The sequence below is a fragment of the Delphinus delphis genome, chromosome 4 (genome assembly GCF_949987515.2).
Source record: "Delphinus delphis chromosome 4, mDelDel1.2, whole genome shotgun sequence".
Lineage (NCBI taxonomy): Eukaryota > Metazoa > Chordata > Mammalia > Artiodactyla > Delphinidae > Delphinus > Delphinus delphis.
In genome coordinates this window covers 9,386,031-9,408,635 of record NC_082686.1, presented here as the reverse complement: position 1 = coordinate 9,408,635, position 22,605 = coordinate 9,386,031, and the positions used below count along the sequence as shown (strand labels likewise).

Sequence of the window (22,605 nt, the reverse complement as noted above, 5' to 3'; positions counted from 1 at the left end):
TCACTCTTCTTTTCCTCCTCATTCTTTCTCAACATTCCTAAGAAACATATCCAATTTTCAGGCCAAGCAGGATGGCAAAAACGACATTTACACTGGATGGCATCTAAAAATCTTTTATACCAATTTCAACATTCTAGGAAAATAACTGTATGATATTCCAATATTAACAGAAGAAAGGAAACATTTCTTCAAAGATGGCTATCTGCTCATGCTCTATGTGTTTCCTGTCTTAGATGAAATTTTTCCATTTTTCTCATGTAACCAGTTAGTTATAAACCTGGAAAGTCATCTGACATTGCGTTTTAATGAATTTGTCTATTTCTCTTTTGACTTCTTAGGGAAGAAGAGAGTACAGCACAGAGAAATATTCATTCTGTAGGATATAAGATCAGAAAAGCAAGCCCATGATCTATTCACTGTTGAGTACCTAGCTCATTACCTGGCACATGGTAATTGCTTAATAAATTTTTGGCTGTATGCTAAATGACTCTTTCCAATGGGTAAGTCACTGTTTCTCTGCCACTCCCCAATACTCAAGGCTCTAACAAAGATCTTTTTAAAGATACCATGATTTTTATTCTAGAGATTTCTATCACAACTTTTCTTCTTCTCACTAGTAGCTTTCTCTTATACACCCAAAGGTCAGCTGTCTCTTGAACCCAAAGTTTCAGCTTAATTACGGAACACAAGGGCTTTGGAGTCAGACAGACATGTTCAACCATGCGGTTCTGCCACTTACCTAGTGTGGTTCATCAAACTGCTTAATTTCTGAGTCTCATTTTCCCCACCTGTAAAGCATTATAATTATTTCAGAAGATTATCTATAGATTAAATGAAATAATATGTATAAAACCAAAGTGTCTGACACACAATAGCCTATTCATGATGACTACTTTGGTAATACTCGTATCATTATTATTATCAACATGAATAATCCTGTAACATGCCTTATAAGTTAAATACTGTCACATATCTAACTGAGAAGTTTTCTTGTTCATAAACTATATAAACTGGGTCCTTTTTTTACTGTATAATATCAAAGGAAAATTGCCTTAGTTTTTGTGCCGTCCAGGGAAAGATAAATACTAAACTATGCTATTTCTTGGATGCAAATTTATCTAGAGCTTTCTTAAGTAGTCTATACAATGCTTTAATGGTATCATAAGCTAGCTGTAATTTTCCCGAAGTCAAACAGCCTGTCAGTGACCACAGAATACAATGGAGAAAATAGTATACCTCCATATGAATTTTCACTGAAATAAATGTAGAGAGTGTGGAGAGATAAGATCAGATGCTCTTCTAGAAGTTTCCTTGCCCCACACATCTACTTTTCATCTTGTGGCATAGTTAAAGTGATACACACAAGTTTAAGAAGCTCAGCAGAGACTCCTTTACATCAAGCACCATGGGTAGCTAAAAAGGAAATGGGTTGTTCACCTCAAAGAACTTGAGAAGAGATTAATGCAGCAAACAAAGAGGTAGAACCACTTGTCAATACATGAACAGCATGTAGGAAGTGTGTCACCACATATGAGCAGTGGATAAAAACTTGAAAGGAAAGGATAGTAGAGTGCTTTATGCTTTAGGCCACTACTCCGAATTAAATAACTAAACTACAATGGTTTGAGCTAATCTAAAATCAATAACAATTGTCACGTGTATCTAGGTTCTGAAAATCAGAGGTGAGATGGCATACATCTCATTTTCTCTCTTCCTCTACTCCCAAGTCCCATCGACAGGAAAATGAGCCCCAGTCAGCTCATCTACTCATGTGTTTTCAGCCAGCACCTGAATAACTGTGAATGGTCCTCAAATTTATTTTTGATGTCTCTCCTTCGAGCCCCAGTTCCATTAAATGCTTATTTCTTTTTGGATGTTTCACAAAGACCTTATACCATCACAAGCAAATCCTATAGTCATTTTTTTAAATTTAGGTTAAATCTTAATCGTCTGTAACTTGTGAACGAGTCTGTAATTTGTGTTCTGAATAAATAGTTACCCAGCTGTGATTAATTGAGTTCTTCTTGTTAAATTTTATAGTGTCAAAGCCTCCTAAACGTGTCTACAAATGTATTCATCCTTTCACCTTTCATTCATCTTTCCTAAATCAACAATTACCAGCAGGAATATCATAACCTTTGTGCTTCCTAAAGTTGGCAATTTTGGTTTCATCTTCAACTCCTCCTCATCTTTGGGGTTGGAGGATGGAAGTTTGGGGGAAGCAATCCATGTCCTTTACAGTCTACAAGCTCAAAAAGGCTAAGCTAGGAAGCATCCATTGTGGCCTGAGCATTCCCTACAAAAGTCCCTCAGGATAGCTCAGAGGTGAGAGAGGGCAAAGATGGAGGCCTTGGCTGGACATGCCTGCATCCCATCCTTTAAAGGCATAAGGATTCACTCATTCTTAGTTTCAACTCAGAAACAGTAATTGAGCAGCTACAAGTGCCAAGCACTGCTTTGCTTTGGATGATGGAGATGAAGTAGTGAACAAAACCTGCCCTCATGGGGCTTGCATTCTAGAGGGGTCTGTTTCTTGGTAGTGAGAAAAAGGAGTAAAAATAACAGACCTTACAGTTGGGGTACAATATTTTTTTCAATCTTTCTAAAAGTTCTTAATTGCCAATCTAATTTCTAAGCCAAATTTCATTCCTTCTGTGCAAAATGGCATGGCCGGTCTGACCACCAAATACCAAGGGGCTTTCTTGACTATTCAAGCACATTGTTGGCCAAAGAAAGCAGGCTGCTCTGAAATGACATGGCAAAACATGTAGAGTAATTTTAATCAATTCTTTCAGCCAATTTTAAAGGTATTTATCACGAAGTAGCACAGTCTTGCTAAAATATGTCTTTAAACACAAAGAGTGCTTTGTTTCTAAACATTCGAGAAATAAAGGGAGCACCCAGACACTGTGCCTGTTTTGTAAGTTAAAGTGAAAAAGTACGACACTGAAACTCGTAGTTGATATCTCTTCAGAAGAGAAATTCATCAGCAAGGTAATAATTCCCAGTAGTTATACAAAGAAACCACAGTCTTCAGGAAAACCACATAACAGAGAATGGAATACTGGGAGCAGCCCACATAATTACTCATGATAGATAACTGTATTAAAAATTAAATATAAATTATTGTGAGCATTATACTTTTGGCACCAGATGAAAAAAGGGCTTTATGTTACTTAAAAGTTTCAATAACTGCCCTAAATTTGGCTCTGTTGAAAGTAAGCCTACCCTGAGTAAATATAAAGTGTTTATTATTTGAAGCATTGCTTTCAATACAATTGTAAGTTTAAAAAAATCTCTTGAATTTGCTAAAAGTTTCTATATGACATTGATATTTCTTAAAAGTACTGAAAATGGAGACAAAGAGGTGAATTTTAAACAGGGCCTTAAGGAAGATTATTTTAGTATATGAAAATATCTCACAGAAATGCAATAAAACACAAAAATCAATTCCAGATGATTTTTAATCTAAATATAAGAGGGAAAAATAAATCTTAAAAAAAAAATAAGAGAACGTCTTCATGACCTTGGAGTAGGCAAAGATTCCTTAAATAGCACAAAAAAATAAAAAATAACCTTTAACAGAAAAAAAGATGAATTAAATTGTATTAAAATTAGGAATTTCTGTTCATTACTATTAAGAAAATGAAAAGGCAACCCACAGAGTGGGAAAAGATGCTTACAACAAAAACTCCAACAAGAGGAGACCTTCAAGATGGTGGAGGAGTAAGATGTGGAGATCACCTTCCTCCCCACAGATACATCAGAAATGCATCTACATGTGGAACAACTCCTACAGAACTACTGAACACTGGCAGAAGACCTCAGACCACCCAAAAGGCAACAAACTCCCCACGTACCTGGGTAGGGCAAAAGAAAAAACAGAGACAAAAGAATAGGGATGGGACCTGCACCTCTGGGAGGGAGCTGTGAAGGAGGAAAGGTTTCCACACACTAGGAAGCCCCTTCACTGGCAGAGATGGGGCGGTGGCGGGGGGGAGGCTTCAGAGCCATGGAGAAGAGCACAGCAATAGGGGTGCAGAGGGCAAAGCAGAGAGATTCCCACACAGAGGATCAGTGCCGACCAGCATTCACCAGCCCGAGAGGCTTGTCTTCTCACCCACCGGGGCGGACGGGGCTGGGAGCTAAGGCTCGGGCATTGGAGGTCGGATCCCAGGGAGAGGACTGGGGTTGGCTGCGTGAACACAGCCTGAAGGGGGCTAGTGCACCGCAGCTAGCTCGGAGGAAGTCTACGGAAAAGTCTGGACCTGCCTAAGAGGCAAGAGACCACTGTTTCAGGGTGCACGAGGAGAGGGGATTCAGAGCACCGTCTAAACGAGCTCTAGAGACGGGCACGAGTCGCGGCTATCAGCACAGACACCAGAGACGGGCGTGAGACGCTAAGGCAGCTGCTGCAGCCACAAAGAAGCCTGTGAGCGCGCACAGGTCACTCTCCACACCGTCCCTCCCGGGAGCCTGTGCAGCCCGCCACGGCCAGGGTCCCGTGATCCAGGGACAACTTCCCTGGGAGAACACAAGGCGTGCCTCAGGCTGCTGCAGTGTTACACTGGCCTCTGCTGCCGCAGGCTCACCCCACATCCATACCCCTCCCTCTCCCCGGCCTGAGTGAGCCAGAGCCCCCGAATCAGCTGCTCCTTTCACCCCGTCCTGTCTGAGCGAAGAACAGATGCCCTCAGGCGACCTACCCACAAAGGTGGAGCCAAATCCAAAGCTGAGCCCCTGGGAGCTGTGAGAACAAAGAAGAGAGGGGGAAATCTCTCCAGGCAGCCTCAGGAGCAGAGGATTAAATCTCCACAATCAACCTGATGTACCCTGCATCTGTGGAATACCTGAATAGACAACGAATCATCCCAAAATTGAGGCAGTGGACTTTGAGAGCAACTGTAGACTTGGGGTTTGCTTTCTGCATCTAATTTGTTTTTGGTTTTATGTTTATCTAAGTTTAGTATTTAGAGTTTATTATCATTGGTAGACTTGTTTATTGATTTGGTAGCTCTCTTCCTCCTTTTTTTTTACATATAGATATATAACTTTTTTTCCTTTTTCTCTTTTTGTGAATGTATACGTGTATGCTTCTTTCTGTGATTTTGTCTATGTACCTTTCCTTTTACCATTTGTCCTAGGGTTCTGTCTGTCCGTTTTTTTTTTTTTGTTTTATGGGGTTTTTTTTTTGGATAGTTTTTAGTGCTTGTTATCATTGCTGGATTTGTTTTTTGGTTTCGTTGCTCCCTTCTTTCTTTCTTTCTTTTTTTTCTTTTTTTAATTACTTTTTAATGTTTTTATTTTTAATAATTTTTTATTTTAATTATTTTATTTTATTCTCTCTTTCATTCCTTTTTTCTCCCTTTTCTTGGTGCTCTGGTCGGGTGTCAGGCCTGTGCCTCTGAGGTGAAAGAGCCAAGTTCAGGACATTAGTCCACCAGAGACCTACTGGCTCCATGTAATATCAAATGGCGAAAGATCTCCCACAGATCTCCATCTCAACACTAAGACCCAGCTCCACTCAATGACCAGCAAGCTCCAGTGCTGAACGCCCTATGCCAAACAACTAACAAGACAGGAGCACAACCCCACCCATTAGCAGAGAGGATGCCTAAAGTCATACTAAGTTCACAGACACCCCAAAACACAGCACCATACATGGCCCTACCCACCAGAAGGACAAGATCCAGCCCCACCCACCAGAACACAGGCACCAGTCCCCCCCACCAGGAAGCCTACATAACCCACTGAACCAACCTCAGCCACTAGCGGCAGACACCAAAAACAACGGGAACTACGAACCTGCAGCCTGCGAAAAGAGGACCACAAACACAGTAAGGTGAGCAAAATGAGAAGATAGAGAAACACACAGCAGATGAAGGAGCAAGGTAACAACCCACCAGACCAAACAAATGAAGAGGAAATAGGCAGTCTACCTGAAAAAGAATTCAGAGTAATGAGAGTAAAGATGATCTAAAATCTTGGAAAGAGAATGGAGGAAATACAAGAAATGATTAACAAGCACCTAGAAGAACTAAAGAGCAAACAAACAATGGTGAACAACACAAAAAATGAAATTAAAAATTCTCTACAAGGAATCAATACCAGAATAACTGAGGCAGAAGAACAGATAAGTGACCTGGAAGATAAAAGAGTGGAAATAACTACCACAGAGCAGAATTAAGAAAAAAGAAAATAAAGAATTGAGGACACTCTCACAGACCTCTGGGACAACATTAAATGCACCAACATTTGAATTATAGGGGTCCCAAAAGTAGAGAAAAAGAAAGGGACTGAGAAAATATTCGAAGAGATTATAGTTCAACACTTCCCTAATATGGGAAAGGAAACAGTCAAAAATCCAGGAAGCACAGAGAGTCCCATACAGGAAAAATCCAAGCAGAAACATGCCAAGACACATCTTAATCAAACTATCAAAAATTAAATTCAAAGAAAAAATATTAAAAGCAGCAAGGGAAAAAACAGCAAATAACATACAAGGGAATCCCCATAAGGTTAACAGTGGATCTTTCAGCAGAAACTTTGCAAGCCAGAAGGGAGTGGCAGGACATATTTAAAGTGATGAAAGGGAAAAACTACAACCAAGATTACTCTACCCAGCAAGGATCTCATTCAGATTCGATGGAGAAATTAAAACCTTTACAGACAAGCAAAAGCTAAGAGAATTCAGCACCACCAAACCAGCTTTACAGCAAATGCTCAAGGAACTTCTCTAGGCAGGAAACACAAGAAAAGGAAAAGACCTACAATAACAAACCCAAAACAGTTAAGAAAATGGTAATAGGAATATACATATCGATAATAACCTTGAATGTAAATGGATTAAATGCTCCAACTAAAAGACAAAGACTGGCTGAATGGTTAATAAAACAAGACCTGTATATGCTGTCTACAAGAGACCCACTTCAGACCTAGAGACACATACAGATAGAAAGCGAGGGGATGGAAAAAGATATTCCATGCAAAAGGAAATCAAAAGAAAGCTGCAGAAGCAATTCTCATATCAGACAAAGTAGACTGTAAAATAAAGACTCTTACAAGAGACAAAGAGGGACACTACATAATGATCAAGGGATCAATCCAAGAAGAAGATATCACAATTGTAAATATTTAGGCACCCAACATAGGAGCACCTATATACATAAGGCAAATGCTAAGAGCCATAAAAGGAGAAATCAACAGTAACACAATCACAGTAAGGGACTTTAACACCCCACTTTCACCAATGGACAGATCATACAAAATGAAAATCAATAAGGAAACACAAGCTTTAAATGATACATTAAACAATATGGACTTAATTGATATTTATAGAAAGTTCCATCCAAAAACAACAGAATATACTTTCTTCTCAAGTGCTCATGGAACATTCTCCAGGATAGATCATATCTTAGGTCACAAATCAAGCCTTGGTAAATTTAAGAAAATTGAAATGTTATCAAGTATCTTTTCCAACCACAACACTATGAGACTAGATATCAATTACAGGAAAAAATCTGTAAAAAATACAAACACATGGAGGCTAAACAATACACTACTAAATAATCAAGAGATCACTGAAGAAATCAAAGCAGAAATCAAAAACTACCTAGAAACAAAAGACAATAAAAACACGATGACCCAAAACCTATGGGATGCAGCAAAAGAAATTCTAACAGGGAAGTTTACAGCAATACAATCCTACCTCAAGAAACAAGAAACATCTCAAATTAACACCTAACCTTACACCTAAAGCAGTTAGAGAAAGAAGAACAAAAAAAACCCAAAGTTAGCAGAAGGAAAGAAATCATAAAGATCAGATCAGAAAGAAATGAAAAACAAATGAAGGAAACAATAGATAAGATCAATAAAACTAAAAGCTGATTCTTTGAGAAGATAAACAAAATTGATAAACCATTAGCCAGACTCATCAAGAAAAAAAGGGAGAAGACTCAAATCAATAGAATTAGAAATGAAAAGGGAGAAGTAACAACTGACACTGCAGAAATACAAACGATCATGAGAGATTACTACAAGCAACAATATGCCAGTAAAATGGACAACCTAGAAGAAATGAACAAATTCTTAGAAAAGTACAACCTTCCGAGACTGAACCAGGAAGAAATGGAAAATAAAAACTGACCAATCACAAGCACTGAAATTGAGACTGTGATTAAAAATCTTCCAACAAGCAAAAGCCCAGGACCAGATGGCTTCACAGGCGAATTCTATCAAACATTTAGAGAAGAGCTAACACCTATCCTTCTCAAACTCTTCCAAATATAGCAGAGGGACGAACACTCCCAAACTCACTCTATGAGGCCACCATCACACTGATACCAAAACCAGACAAAGAGGTCACAAAGAAAGAAAACTTTTTTAGGCCAATATCACTGATGAACATAGATGCAAAAATCCTCAACAAAATACTAGCAAACAGAATCCAACAACATATTAAAAGAATCATACACCATGATCAAGTGGGGTTTATCCCAGGAATGCAAGGATTCTTCAACATATGCAAATCAATCAATGTGGTAAACCATATTAACAAATTGAAGGAGAAAAACCAAATGATCATCTCAACAGATGCAAAAACAGCTTTTGACAAAATTCAACACCCATTTATAATAAAAACCCTCCAGAAAGCAGGCATAGAGGGAACTTACCTCAACATAATAAAGGCCATATATGACAGACCCACAGCCAACATCATTCTCAGTGATCAAACTGAAACCATTTCCTCTAAGATCAGGAACAAGACAAGGTTGACCACTCTCACCACTATTATTCAACATAGTTTTGGAAGTTTTAGCCATAGCAATCAGAGAAGAAAAAGAAATAAAAGGAATCCCAATCAGAAAAGAAGAAGTAAAGCTGTCACTGTTTGCAGATGACATGATACTATACATAGAGAATCCTAAAGATGCTACCAGAAAACTACTAGAGCTAATCAATGAATTTGGTAAAGTAGCAGGATACACAATTAATGCACAGAAATCTCTTGCAATCCTATACACTAATGATGAAAAATCTGAAGGAGAAATTAAGGAAACACTCCCATTTACCATTGCAACAAAAAGAATAAAATACCTAGGAATAAACCTACCTAAGGAGACAAAAGACCTGTATGCAGAAAACTATGAGACACTGATGAAAGAAATTAAAGACAATACAGACAGATGGAGAGATACACCATGTTCTTGGATTGGAAGAATCAACATTGTGAAAATGACTATACTACCCAAAGCAATCTACAGATTCAATGCAATCCATATCAAACTACCAATAGCATTTTTCACAGAACTAGAACAAAAACTTTCACAATTTGTATGGAAACACAACAGACCCCAAATAGCCAAAGCAATCTTGAGTAAGAAAAACGAAACTGGAGGAATCAGGCTCCCTGACTTCAGAGTATACTACAAAGCCACAGTAATCAAGACAGTATGGTACCGGCACAAAAACAGAAATATAGGTCAATGGAACAGGATAGAAAGCCCACACACATAAGGTCATCTTATTATTATTATTATTTTTTTACGGTACGCGGGCCTCTCACTGTTGTGGCCTCTCCCATCGTGGAGCACAGGCTCCAGACACGCAGGCTCAGTGGCCATGGCTCACAGGCCTAGCGGCTCCATGGCATAAGGGATCTTCCCGGACCAGGGCACGAACCCGTATCCTCTGCATTGGCAGGCGGACTCTCAACCACTGCACCACCAGGAAAGCCCTGGTCAGCTTATTTTTGATAAAGGAGGGAAGAATATACAACAGAGAAAAGACAGCCTCTTCAATAAGTGGTGCTGGGAAAACTGAACAGCTACATGTAAAAGAATGAAATTAGAACACTCCCTCACACCATACACAAAAATAAATTCAAAATGGGTTAGAGACCTAAATGTAAGACCAGACAGTATAAAACTCTTAGAGGAAAACATAGGAAAAACACTCTTTGACATAAACCACAGCAAGATCTTTTTTGACCCACCTCCTAGAGTAATGGAAATAAAACCAAAAATAAACAAATCAGACCTAATTAAACCTCAAAGCTTTTGCACAGCAAAGGAGACCATAAACAAGACAAAAAGACAACCCTCAGAATGGGAGAAAATATTTGCTAATGTAACAACAGACAAAGGATTAATCTCCAAAATATACAAACAGCTCGTGGAGCTCAATATCAAAAAAACAAACAATTCAATTAAAAAATGGGCAGAAGATCTAAATAGACATTTACCCAAAGAAGACATACAGATGGCCAAGAGGCACATGAAAATATGCTCAACATCGCTAATTATTAGAGAAATGCAAATCAAAACTACAATGAGATATCACCTCACACCAGTCAGAATGGCCATTAAGAAAAAATCTGGAAAGGGTGTGGTGAAAAGTGAACTCTCCTGCACTGCTGGTGGGAATGTAAATTGATACAGCCACTGTGGAGAACAGTACAGAGGTTCCTTAAAAAACTAAAAGTAGAACTACTATATGACTCAGCAATCCCACTATTGGGCATATACCCTGAGAAAACCATAATTCAAAATTATGGTTTTGAATGTTCAATGTTCATTGCAGCACTATTTACAATAGCCAGGACATGGAAGCAACCTGAGTGTCCATCGACAGATGAATGGATAAAGAAGATGTGGCACATATATACAATGGAATGTTACTCAGCCATAAAAAGAAACAAAATTGAGTTATTTGTAGTGAGCTGGGTGGACCTAGAGTCTGTCATACAGAGTGAAGTAAGTCAGAAAGAGGAAAACAGTTACCATATGCTAACACATATATATGGAATCTAAAAAAAAAAATGGTACTGATGAATCTCGTTGCAGGGCAGGAATAAAGACGTAGACATAGAGAATGGACTTGAGCACATGGGGTGGTAGGGGGAAGCTGGGGTGAAGTGAGAGTAGCATCAACATATATACACTACCGAATGTAAAATAGTTAGCTAGTGGGAAGCAGCTGCATAGCACAGGGAGATCAGCTCGGTACTTTGTGATGACCTAGAAGGGTGGGATAGGGAGGGTGGGAGGGAGGCTCAAGAGGGAGGGGATATCGGAATATATGTATACACATAGCTGATTCATTTTGTTGTACAACAGAAGCTAACACAGTATTGTGAAGCAGTTATACTCCAATAAAGATCTAAAAAACAACAACAACAACAAAGAAATCAACTAGAAAGATTTCATTTATGAAACTGGTTGGAAGACATCTTTGTATTTTAAATCACTAGGGTCATATTGCTTGGGACTCTCAGCTATACTTCCTGTTGTGTTGTGTGAAGGTCCAAATGTCAAAATAATATTTTCTCTCTGGAGTGATATAATGTCATTTCAGGCTGACACATACCCATTCCCAAGCCTATAGGCTCAATGGGCGCCTGCCTTTAGGTGGACTCACTATTCCTGCTCACCTGTGTGGGTACATTCAGGACTGTTCAGAGACAGTGCCAATGCCAGTACCTTACAGAGATAGTTGATAGCAGTGCAAACCCGAAATGCTTTAAGAAGAACAATGGAACTTGATTTAATGCTGAGAATGACAGTCTAAGTATCTGAGGTCAGAGACCAGCAACTAGTGCTTATGATTGATTTTGGATAGCTGAACGTGGTTTTCTACCTTTGGAGTGAGTCTAGAGGCTGATCTCCTTTAAAAAGGAGTAATTTTCATGTCACCTTTAAGAGTATAGGTTGGCAAGTTATGGCCAGTAGGCCAAACGCAGCCCTCAGCCTATTTTTGTAAACAGTTTTGTGAATGAAGGTAGGTCACAGGCACGCTCATTTATTTGATGTATTATCTATGACGACTTACATGCTACAACAGTGGGGTTGAATAATTGTGGCTGAGCCTCTAAGGACTGTAAAGTCTAAAATATTTACTATTTGGCCCTTTACAGGAAAAGTCTGCCACCTCCGTCCTGGTGTGTAGGCATTGAGAGACCATATATACCTGGGGACAGCCACATGAGGTTGGCTGTCACTGGGACTCTTAATATCCCTCTTCTGCATTTCTTACCCTCCTACAGGCTGCTATTTAATTTGTTTTATTTATTTTATTTTATTTTAAAACCACCTTCAAATACCCACGTCCTCTTACTTTGTTAGGATTCAGTGGAAAGAGATATCTCTCCGTATAAAATGGTTAGTGGGTTGCAATGCTAAAGAAATTTATATCAAAATATTAGAAGTTCAATGTGATATTCTTGCAGTTTTTCTATAGGTCTGGAATTTTTTTTTTTAACTGAAGAGATTAACAAAAAATTGAGAAATAAGGAATTTATCCTCAGGTATACACACACGTTTACAGACACATATGTAGAAAAATATCCATTACAGCACTATTTACAATAAGCAAAGATTAATAGACATAAATGTCTGTTAACATGGTTAAATGGTGGCATGTTCATTCATTCATACAATGGATGACTGTGCAGCTATAAAAAAGGAGATGCCCCTTTTTAACTGTTGGAAGATTTAAATGTTAAATGCAGAGCAGTTCGGTATGGAAAAGAGGGAAGGATACGATGGAATATAGAGATATGGCTATAGATTTTTTCCAATAAATATTCAGTCTCTGGAAAGTTATATAGGAAACTGGTAACACTGGTTGCCTCTAATCCTGGGAGATGAGTTAAGAAGGGAGGCATTTTTCCATATAACCCTTTGTAATTTTTGAGTTTCTAACCACGCAAGCAAATTACTTTTTCAAAAAATAAAAACGAAGATAGAGAACATTTTTTAAAAAAGGAAAAAAAGTGTAGTGTGTTGCTCATATTGAATTACCCAAGTGACGTAATTGGCCAAGGTCAACCTCCCTGTTAGTAAACATCAGGCTGAACCCATGTCTAAACCAGAGCCCAGAAGCTACTCAAAAGAGAGTTCGAGGTGGAATGAAGGCTTTGCTGTGACGGAGATGAGAGCATTCATTGTCTTTTTTTAAATCCACTGACTCTGCTGGCAAAATATTAAGAAACTTCAATCAGAAGCGAACATTAACTAACGTGTTTGACTGTTTCCACTTTGCTCCTTTGACGGCTGCTTAACCTGACTGATGAGTAGGTTAATGCAACTATGACCACTGAAAATTCCTATGGTGTTAAGGGATGTAGAAATGTAGTGCTTACATTTTCATTATTAAAGCTTAGATTTACCGAGCTACACCCACTGCTGGGTTTCTACCGCCCAACCAGACCCCAGGGACTATTTTTAGCACCTAGATGCAGCCTTCCAGGGAAGCTTTCATTGGTGAATGACCTTGCATCTTCCTCCCCACCCTGCTGCTGCTGCCATATGGATAAATTTTCCCCATAGTAGTATATTATTTTTGATGTTCTTCATTATTCTTTAACGTCCTAAACTTTTTCCAATGCAAATATACTACCTGAAGTAATTCTCACCTATGCAACTTGAAAGTAATTATTTTAATCAAGTTAAAAAAACCTTTGTGTATAGACACAGTAATGTACACATATTACAAGTCTACAGTGAATATTACAAGCTGAATGAATTTTCATAAACTGAACAATCCTTGATCAAGGAACAGAAACTTAATTGCATCCAGAAGCCCTCCTCCACCCCCTGTCCAGTTTCTACCCACTGGTCTCTCCCAAGTATAACCATTATCCTGACTTACTTTTGTAATTTATATAAATGGAATCATACACGATGTATTGCTTTGTATTGGTTTCTTTTATTCATCTAAATTGTTGCGTGAAACTGTAGACTTCTCATCCTCATTGCTGTATGAATTTCTATGAAGCAACCATATCACAGTTTATTTGTCCATTGTACCGATGATGGGCGTTTAGCTAGTTTCCCGTTCAGGGTTATTGTAAGTGGTGCTACTGTGAACATGTTTGTACGTATTTTTTGAGGAATATTTGTACACATTTCTGTTACCTCTATCTAAGAGTACAATTTCTGGGTTACAGGGTACGCATACGTTTAGCTTTAGCACAGTGGTTTCAAGAATTCACATGAATCAGACTACCAGGAGGGCTTGTTCAACCACAGATCTCTGGGACTCGCCTGGAGTTTCTGACTCAGTAGGTCTGGGGTGAGGCCCGAGAATTTGTACTTCTGAAAAGTTCCAGGTGATGCTTTTGCTCCTGGTCCAGGGACCACACTTTGAGAACCTTTGCTTAGCAGATGCTGCCAAACAGTTTTACAAAATATTTGTACCATTGACCCTCCTGTCAGCAGCGTAGAATGCCGGTTGCTCCATTTGGTACTAGTCTCCTTCTTTTAAATTGCAGGCATATGGATTGAAAAGGAAGGTTATCTTCTTGCGGTTTTAATTTACCTTTCCCTAGCGGCTAACGAAGTTGAGCTCCTTTCCATAAGTTCATTGGCCATTTGGATATCTTTTAATGTGAAGTCTGTGTTAAAGTCTTTTGCTCATTTTTCTATTGGGTTGTCTTTCTCTTCCTTATTGAGTTGTAGGAATTCTTTATTTATTGTAGGCATCCGTTGTTTGTTGGAGTTTTTTTTTTTTGTTGTTCATACTGAATTTCAATAGTTGATTGACTATCCTTTTTTTTTAAACATCTTTATTGGAGTATAATTGCTTTACAATGGTGTGTTAGTTTCTGCTTTATAACAAAATGAGTCAGCTATACATATACATATATTCCCATATCTCTTCCCTCTCGCGTCTTCCTCCCACCCACCCTCCCTATCCCACCCCTCTAGGGGGTCGCAAAGCACCCAGCTGATCTCCCTGTGCTATGTGGCTGCTTCCCACTAGCTATCGGTTTTACATTTAGTAGTATATATATGTACATGCCACTCTCTCACTTTGTCCCAGCTTACCCTTCCCCCTCCCCGTGTCCTCAAATCCATTCTGCAGTAGGTCTGCGTCTTTATTCCCATCCTGCCCCTAGGTTCTTCATGACCTTTTTTTTTCTTCTTTTTTTTAGATTCCATATGTATGTGTTAGCATACAGTGCTTGTTTTTCTCTTTCTGACATACTTCACTCTGTATGACAGACTCTAGGTCCACCCAGCTCACTACAAATAACTCAATTTCGTTTCTTTTTATGGCTGAGTAACATTCCATTGTATATATGTGCCACATCTTCTTTATCCATTCATCTGTCGATGGACACTCAGGTTGCTTCCATGTCCTGGCTATTGTAAATAGTGCTGCAATGAACATTGGACATTCAAAACCATAATTTTGAATTATGGTTTTCTCAGGGTATATGCCCAATAGTGGGATTGCTGAGTCATATGGTAGTTCTATCTATTTTTAGTTTTTTTAAGGAACCTCCATACTGTTCTCCACAGTGGCTATATCAATTTACATTCCCACCAGCAGTGCAGGAGAGTTCACTTTTCACCACACCCTTTCCAGATTTTTTCTTAATGGCCATTCTGACTGGTGTGAGGTGATATCTCATTGTAGTTTTGATTTGCATTTCTCTAATAATTAGCGATGTTGAGCATATTTTCATGTGCCTCTTGGCCATCTGTATGTCTTCTTTGGGGAAATGTCTATTTAGGTCTTCTGCCCATTTTTTAATTGAATTGTTTGTTTTTTTGATATTGAGCTCCACGAGCTGTTTGTATATTTTGGAGATTAATCCTTTGTCTGTTGTTACATTAGCAAATATTTTCTCCCATTCTGAGGGTTGTCTTTTTGTCTTGTTTATGGTCTCCTTTGCTGTGCAAAAGCTTTGAGGTTTAATTAGGTCTGATTTGTTTATTTTTGGTTTTATTTCCATTACTCTAGGAGGTGGGTCAAAAAAGATCTTGCTGTGGTTTATGTCAAAGAGTGTTTTTCCTATGTTTTCCTCTAAGAGTTTTATACTGTCTGGTCTTACATTTAGGTCTCTAACCCATTTTGAATTTATTTTTGTGTATGGTGTGAGGGAGTGTTCTAATTTCATTCTTTTACATGTAGCTGTTCAGTTTTCCCAGCACCACTTATTGAAGAGGCTGTCTTTTCTCCACTGTATGTTCTTGCCTCCTTTGTCATAAATTAGTTGACCAAATGAGCATGCGTTTATCTCTGGGCTTTCTATCCTGTACCATTGATCTATATTTATGTTTTTGTGCCAGCACCATAGTGTCTTGATTACTGTAGCTTTGTAGTATAGTTTGAAGTCAGAGAGCCTGATTCCTCCAGCTCCATTTTTCTTTCTCAAGATTGCTTTGGCTATTTGGGGTCTTCTGTGTTTCCATACAAATTGTAAAATTTTTGTTCTAATTCTGTGAAGCATGCCATTGGTAGTTTGATAGGAATTACATTGAATCTTTAGATTGCTTTGGGTAGTATAGTCATTTTCACAATATTGATTGTTCCAATCCAAGAACATGGTATATTTCTCCATCATTTTACGTCATCTTTGATTTCTTTCATCAGTGTCTTATAGTTTCCTGAGTACAAGTTTTTCACCTCCTTTAGGTTTATTCCTAGGTATTTTATTCTTTTTATTGTGATGGTAAATGGGATTGTTTCCTTAATTTCTCTTTCTGATTTTCATTGTTAGTGTATAGGAATGCAAGAGATTTTTGTGCATTAATTTTGTATCCTGCCACTTTACCAAATTCATTGATTAGCACTAGTAGTTTTCTCACGAAATCTTTAGGATTCTCTATGTATAGTATCATGTCATCTGCAAACAGTGACAATTTTACTTGTTTGTTTCCAAGTTGTGTTCGTTTTATTTCTTTTACTTCTCTGATTGCTGTGGCTAGGACTTCCAAAACTATGTTGAATAAAAGTGGTGAGAGTGGACATCCTTGTCTTGTTCCTGATCTTAATGGACATGCTTTCAGTTTTTCACCATTGAGAACAATGTTGGCCGTGGGTTTGTCATATATGGCCTTTATTATGTTGGGGTAGGTTCCCTCTATGCCCATTTTCTGGAGAGTTTTTATCATAAATGGGTATTGAATTTTGTCAAAAGCTTTTTCTGCATCTATTGATATGATCATATGGTTTTTATTCCTTAATTTGTTAATATGGTGTATCACATTGATTTGCATATATTGAAGAATCCTTGCATTCCTGGGATAAACCCCACTTAATCATGGTGTATGATCCTTTTAATATGTTGTTGGATTCTGTTTGCTAGTATTTTGTTCAGCATTTTTGCCTCTATGTTCATCAGTGATACAGGTCTATAATTTTCTTTTCTTGTGATATTTTTTTCTGGTCTTGGTATCAGGGTGATGGTGACTTTGTAGAATGAATTTGGGAATGTTCCTCCCTCTGCAATTTTTTGGAAGAGTTTGAGAAGGATCAGTGTTAGCTCTTCTCTGAATGTTTGATAGAATTCACCTGTGAAGCCATCTGGTCCTGGCCTTTGTTGATTGGAAAATTTTTAATTAGAGTTTCAATTTCATTACTTGTGATGGGTCTGTTTATATTTTCTAACTCTTTCTGGTTCAGTCTTGGAAAATTGTACCTTTTCAAGGAGTTGTCCATTTCTTAGTGGTTGTTCATTTTATTGGCATATAGTTGTTTGTAGTAGTCTCTTATAATCCTTTATATTTCTGCATTGTCAGTTGTGATTTCTCCTTTTTCATTTCTAATTTTATTGATTTGTGTCCTCTCCCTGTTTTCCTTGATGAGTCTGGCAAAGGGTTTATCAATTTTGTTTATCTTCACAAAGAACCAGCTTTTAGTTTTATTGATCTTTGCTATTGTTTTCTTCATTTCTATTTCATTTATTTCTGCTCTGATATTTATGACTTCTTTCCTTCTACTGAGTTTGGGTTTTCTTTGTTCTTCTTTCTCTAGTTGCTTTAGGTGTAGGGTTAGATTGGTTATTTGAGACTTTTCTGTTTCTTGAGGTGAGACTGAATTGCCGTAAACTTCCCCCTTAGAATTGATTTTGCTGTGCCCCATAGCTTTTGGGTCGTTGTGTTTTCATTGTCATTTCTTTCTATGTATTTTTTTATTTCTTCTTTGATTTCTTCAGTGATTTCTTGGTTATTTAGTAGTGCACTGTTTAGCCTCCATGTGTTTGATGGTTTTTACAGGTTTTTTTCCTGTAATTGATTTCCAATCTCATAGCATTGTGGTCAGAAAAGATGCTTGATAAAATTTCAATTTTCTTAAATTTTCCAAGGCTTGATTTGTGACCCAAGATGTGATCTATCCTGGAGAATGTTCCATGTGCACTTGAGAAGAAAGTGTATTCTGCCACTTGTGGGTGGAATGTTCTATAAATATCAATTAAATCTATCTCGTCTACGGTGTCATTTAAAGCTTGTGTTTCCTTATTTATTTTCTGTTTGGATGATCTGTCCACTAGTGTAAGTGGGGTGTTAAAGTCCCCTACTCTTAATGTGTTACTGTCAATTTCCCCTTTCATGGCTCTTAGCATTTGCCTTATGTATTGAGGTGCTTCTATGTTGGGTGTATAAACATTTATAATTGTTATATCTTCTTCTTGGATTGACCCCTTGATCATTATGTAGTGTCCTTCCTTATCTCTTGTAACAGTCTTTATTTTAAAGTCTATTTTGTCTGATACAAGTATTGCTACTCCAGCTTTCTTTTCATTTCCATTTGCACGGAATATCTTTTTCCATCCCTCACTTTCAGTCTGTATGTGTCCCTAGGTCTGAAAAGGGTCGCTTGTAGACAGCATATATATGGGTCTTGTTTTTGTATCCATTCAGCCAGTCTGTGTCTTTTGGTTGAAGCATTTAATCCATTTACATTCAAGGTTATTATCAATATGTATGTTCCTATTACCATTTTCTTAATTGTTTTGGGCTTGTTTTTGTGGGTCTTTTTCTCCTCTTGTGTTTCCCACCTAGAGAAGTTTCTTTAGCATTTGTTGTAAAGCTGGTTTGGTGGTGCTGAATTATCTTAGCTTTTGCTTGTCTGAAAAGCTTTTGATTTCTCCATCGAATCTGAATGAGGTCCTTGCTGGGTAGAGTAATCTTGGTTATAGGTTTTTCTATTTCATCACTTTAAGTATATCCTGCCACTCGCTTCTGGCCTGCAGAGTTTCTGTTGAAAAATCAGCTGATAACGTTATGGGGATTCCTTTGTATTTTTTTTGTTTGTTTTTCTGTTGCTGCTTTTAATATTTTTTCTTTGAATTTAATTGTTAGTTTGATTAATATGTGTCTTGGCATGTTTCTCCCAGGGTTATCCTGTATGGGATTCTCTGTGCTTCCTGGACTTGGGTGACTACCTCCTTTCCCATGTTAGGGAAGTTTCCCACTATAATCTCTTGAAATATTTTCTCAGTCCCTTTCTTTTCCCCTTCTTCTTCTGGGACCCCTATAATTCGAATGTTGGTGCATTTAGTGTTGTTGCAGGGGTCTCTGAGATTGTCTTCAATTCTTTTCATTCTTTTTTCTTTATTCTGCACTGCGGCAGTTATTTCCACTCTTCTGTCTTCCAGCTCACTTACTCGTCCTTCTGCCTCAGTTATTCTGTTATTGATTCCTTCTAGTGTATTTTTCATGAGTTATTGTGTTGTTCATCTCTGTTTGTTTGTTCTTTAGTTCTTCTAGATCTTTGTTAAACATTTCTTGTATTTTCTCAATTCGTGCCTCCATTCTATTTCCAAGATTCTGGATCATCTTTACTATCATTACTCTGAATTCTTTTTCAGGTAGATTGCATATTTCCTCTTCATTTATTTGGTCTTGTAGGTTTTTACCTTGCTCCTTCCTCTGTGACATATTTTTTTGCCGTCTCATCTTTTTCTTTTCCTTTTTTTTAATGTGTGGGATTGTGTTCCTGTCTTACTGGTTGTTTGGCCTGAGGTTTCCAACAATGCAGCTTGTAGGCTGTTAGGTAGAGCTGGGTCTTGGTGCTGAGATGAGAACTTCCATGAGACCTCACTCCGATGAATATTCCCTCGGGTCTGAGGTTCTCTGTTAGTCCAGTGGTTCAGATTCAGAGCTTCCACCACAGGAGCCTTGGCCTGACCCCTGGCTCGTGAACCAAGATCCCCCAAGCCATGTGGGGCAGCAAAAAAAAAAAAAAAAAGAGAGAGAACAATAACAAAGTAAAAAATAAAATTAGACTAGGAAACTAACAGATATGTTAGAAAAAATATAAAAATAAAAATATAGATGAAACAACAACTGGAAGGTAAAACAGAACCACAACAGTAAAAATGAGGAGGAGAAAAAAAAGTGGAAAAGGCCTTGGTTGTGGAGGGCAGGGCGTAAGCAGGGGCGAGGTTTAGGTGGTGGGCAAGGTCTATGCTTAGGACCCACTGGGCTGGAAAAGGTCCCAGGGGGTGTGGGGGGTGGAGCTTAGGCTCAACAGAACAGAAGGGGCCCAGGTGTGCCTCCTGCCTCTGGTCTCAGAGCGTGGGAGACCCAACCTGGGAGCCCAGCAGGCTTCCTAGGCTCGAGTGGATGAGCAAACACCCTCCACTCCTCTCCCACTCCTCCAGTCCTGGAAGGCCTCTCCTGCCTGCCTCTCCTGTCCTCTCCCAGCTTCCCTCCCAGGCCCCCAGGACCAACCCGGCCCAGAAGGGACCTCTGAAGGCGTAGGACATGGCCTGAGAGCAAGGCAGACTTCCGTAGCTGATTGGGCAGGGGAAACGCTGGGAGCACTCCCCCCTGATCTGAGCCCCCAAGGGTCCCTCCAGGATTGGGAACCCCTCCCCCCTCTCAGCCACCCCTCAGGGGCGCTGGTCCTATCCAGCCTCCACTTCTCCTCCCCCTTCAGTCCCCCAATGTCCTACTGGTTTGCTTGGGGGTTCTTCCATGTCCCTGGGTGTCAGGATCCCCTACCAGCCTCCGGCAGGCGCCCTAGTTGTGGCGAGACATGAACACCACATCTTCCCACACTGCCATCTTGACTCTGCCTCCTGATTTCTTTTAAGCCATGTAATTTTCCCTCTTGAATCAGATATCTTATTTCATTGGGTTATTATTTCCCTGGAGGTAAGGGACTGGCAGAACGTCTTTATCAAATAGCAACAAGTTACACTTTCAGTGCCCTAGAAATGTACAACAATAATAATTAATTCAAAGCTCAGCTGGAGAGTAAGTGCATCTCCTGTTCCTTCTCACCACCGTTTTGTTTGTTTGTTTGTGTTTTTGTTTTTTGGGGTTTTTTATTTTTTTGGTCGCACCACACAGCATGTGGGATCGAACCTGCACCCCCTGCATTGGCAGTGTGGAGTCTTTACCACTGAACCACCAGGGAAGTCCCTCATTACTGTTTTTGATCAACTTCATTCACACCCATGTTCTCATACTTCCCTTCTGTTCCATGCATGTTTTATGTTTCTGACCCTTTTCCTCTTATTTCAAACCAACAAAAATTAAACACATTTTTAAAAGTTGAGGGCAGCAAGACTTATCTATTGAAAAGGGGGCATTTAAGAAAATGTCTTTCACACAGCCTTTTGAGACTGTTCTTTGAGAGCAAGAACATATGTCCAGAATAGTATGAATTAGAGCCCCTCCAACCATGTAATAAACCCAAAATATCAACTTATACTAACTCTACCTCCAATGTTTTCTTTTATGATTTAATCTCAGTATGTTTCTTTAATTGATATCTGCTATTGGTTTGACACCAATGTCAATTAAAAGCAGCACAGTATGGCCACTATGCAATCAGATAGGGATAAGAAAACACTAGTATATATGTCCCACATAGAAAATGCAAATTTGATCCTTATGATAATAAATATATTTGTTGAGAGGCTGATGAATAACCAATGGTTTATTGATAATATCCTCTAATCCCCCTTCCTAGTACTAGAAAAAATATAGAAACTGAAATAAAAAGATAATACACTAAGTATTAAAATGAGAAAACAGAGTGTCCCCTTGATACATAATAGCATAACATTCTTTCATACCTACAACCTGTTTCCTCCTATATCAAATGAAATTATACTGCCCACCAGCCAGTGCCGAGAGGAGTAAGTCAGAGAAAGAGACACCATAGGAAAGCAGCCTGAGAATAGCCAGGTGTTCTGCAAACACAAGTCATTATTATCAATAAAACAGAAATAAATCCATTAGTCTGAAAAATCTCTCCTCACAAAATGCCTTCATATTATCTGCAGGATCTAACAGATCAGTTTATCAAAGTAGTGTTTTTAATTATGTGCTGTGGGTTAAAATAATCATACACACACTCAGATCCCATGGCTGACTACCCACAACACTTCTTTGTTTTGTTTTGTTTTTTTAATCTGGGATAAGATGGTTTTTGTTACTGAACCAGAAAAAAATTCCATTTTCCCTTGGTGGTTCACTTGTTAATTCTTAGATAGCTAGAATTTTTCTTTTTGTCTTTGGATTCTCTTTCTCACACAGACAATTGAGTAGAAATAGACAGTACCTAAGATGTGAGGAGCTGTCCGTCAATTGATGTGGAGGTTTCTAAAAGTGCAGCTCCTGGGGTGTCAGGTACCAACAGGAATACGAGCTGAGGGCATTACTGCCACAGAACTAAACACCTTCCTGGTCCATGCTCTATCTCCAACCCTAGCCTGTCAGTCCTGATATGCCATTCAGGAAGTACTGGCATCCTCCCAATACCTTATATATAGTGTGTCTCACAAACCCAGAGGGGATCTAATGAATGACAGTTCAGAGTGTTTCGTACTCTGGGGCCAATAGTCCTGGGCTCCAA

General features: G+C 38.8%; 1 protein-coding gene across 2 annotated transcripts in view; it reads right to left on the bottom strand.

The window, feature by feature from the left end:
* Positions 1 to 398: 398 nt before the first annotated feature.
* The window catches only part of SETD4 (SET domain containing 4), a 284,441-nt gene continuing 262,234 nt past the window's right edge, over positions 399 to 22,605 (bottom strand). Inside the window, exon 15 of one of the 2 annotated variants that reach the window (XR_009519220.1) lies at positions 399 to 788. The gene's annotated coding sequence lies outside the window, so the exon portion shown is untranslated. The remainder of the gene's footprint in view (positions 789 to 22,605) is intronic. The other variant, XR_009519221.1, reaches the window with a different exon arrangement.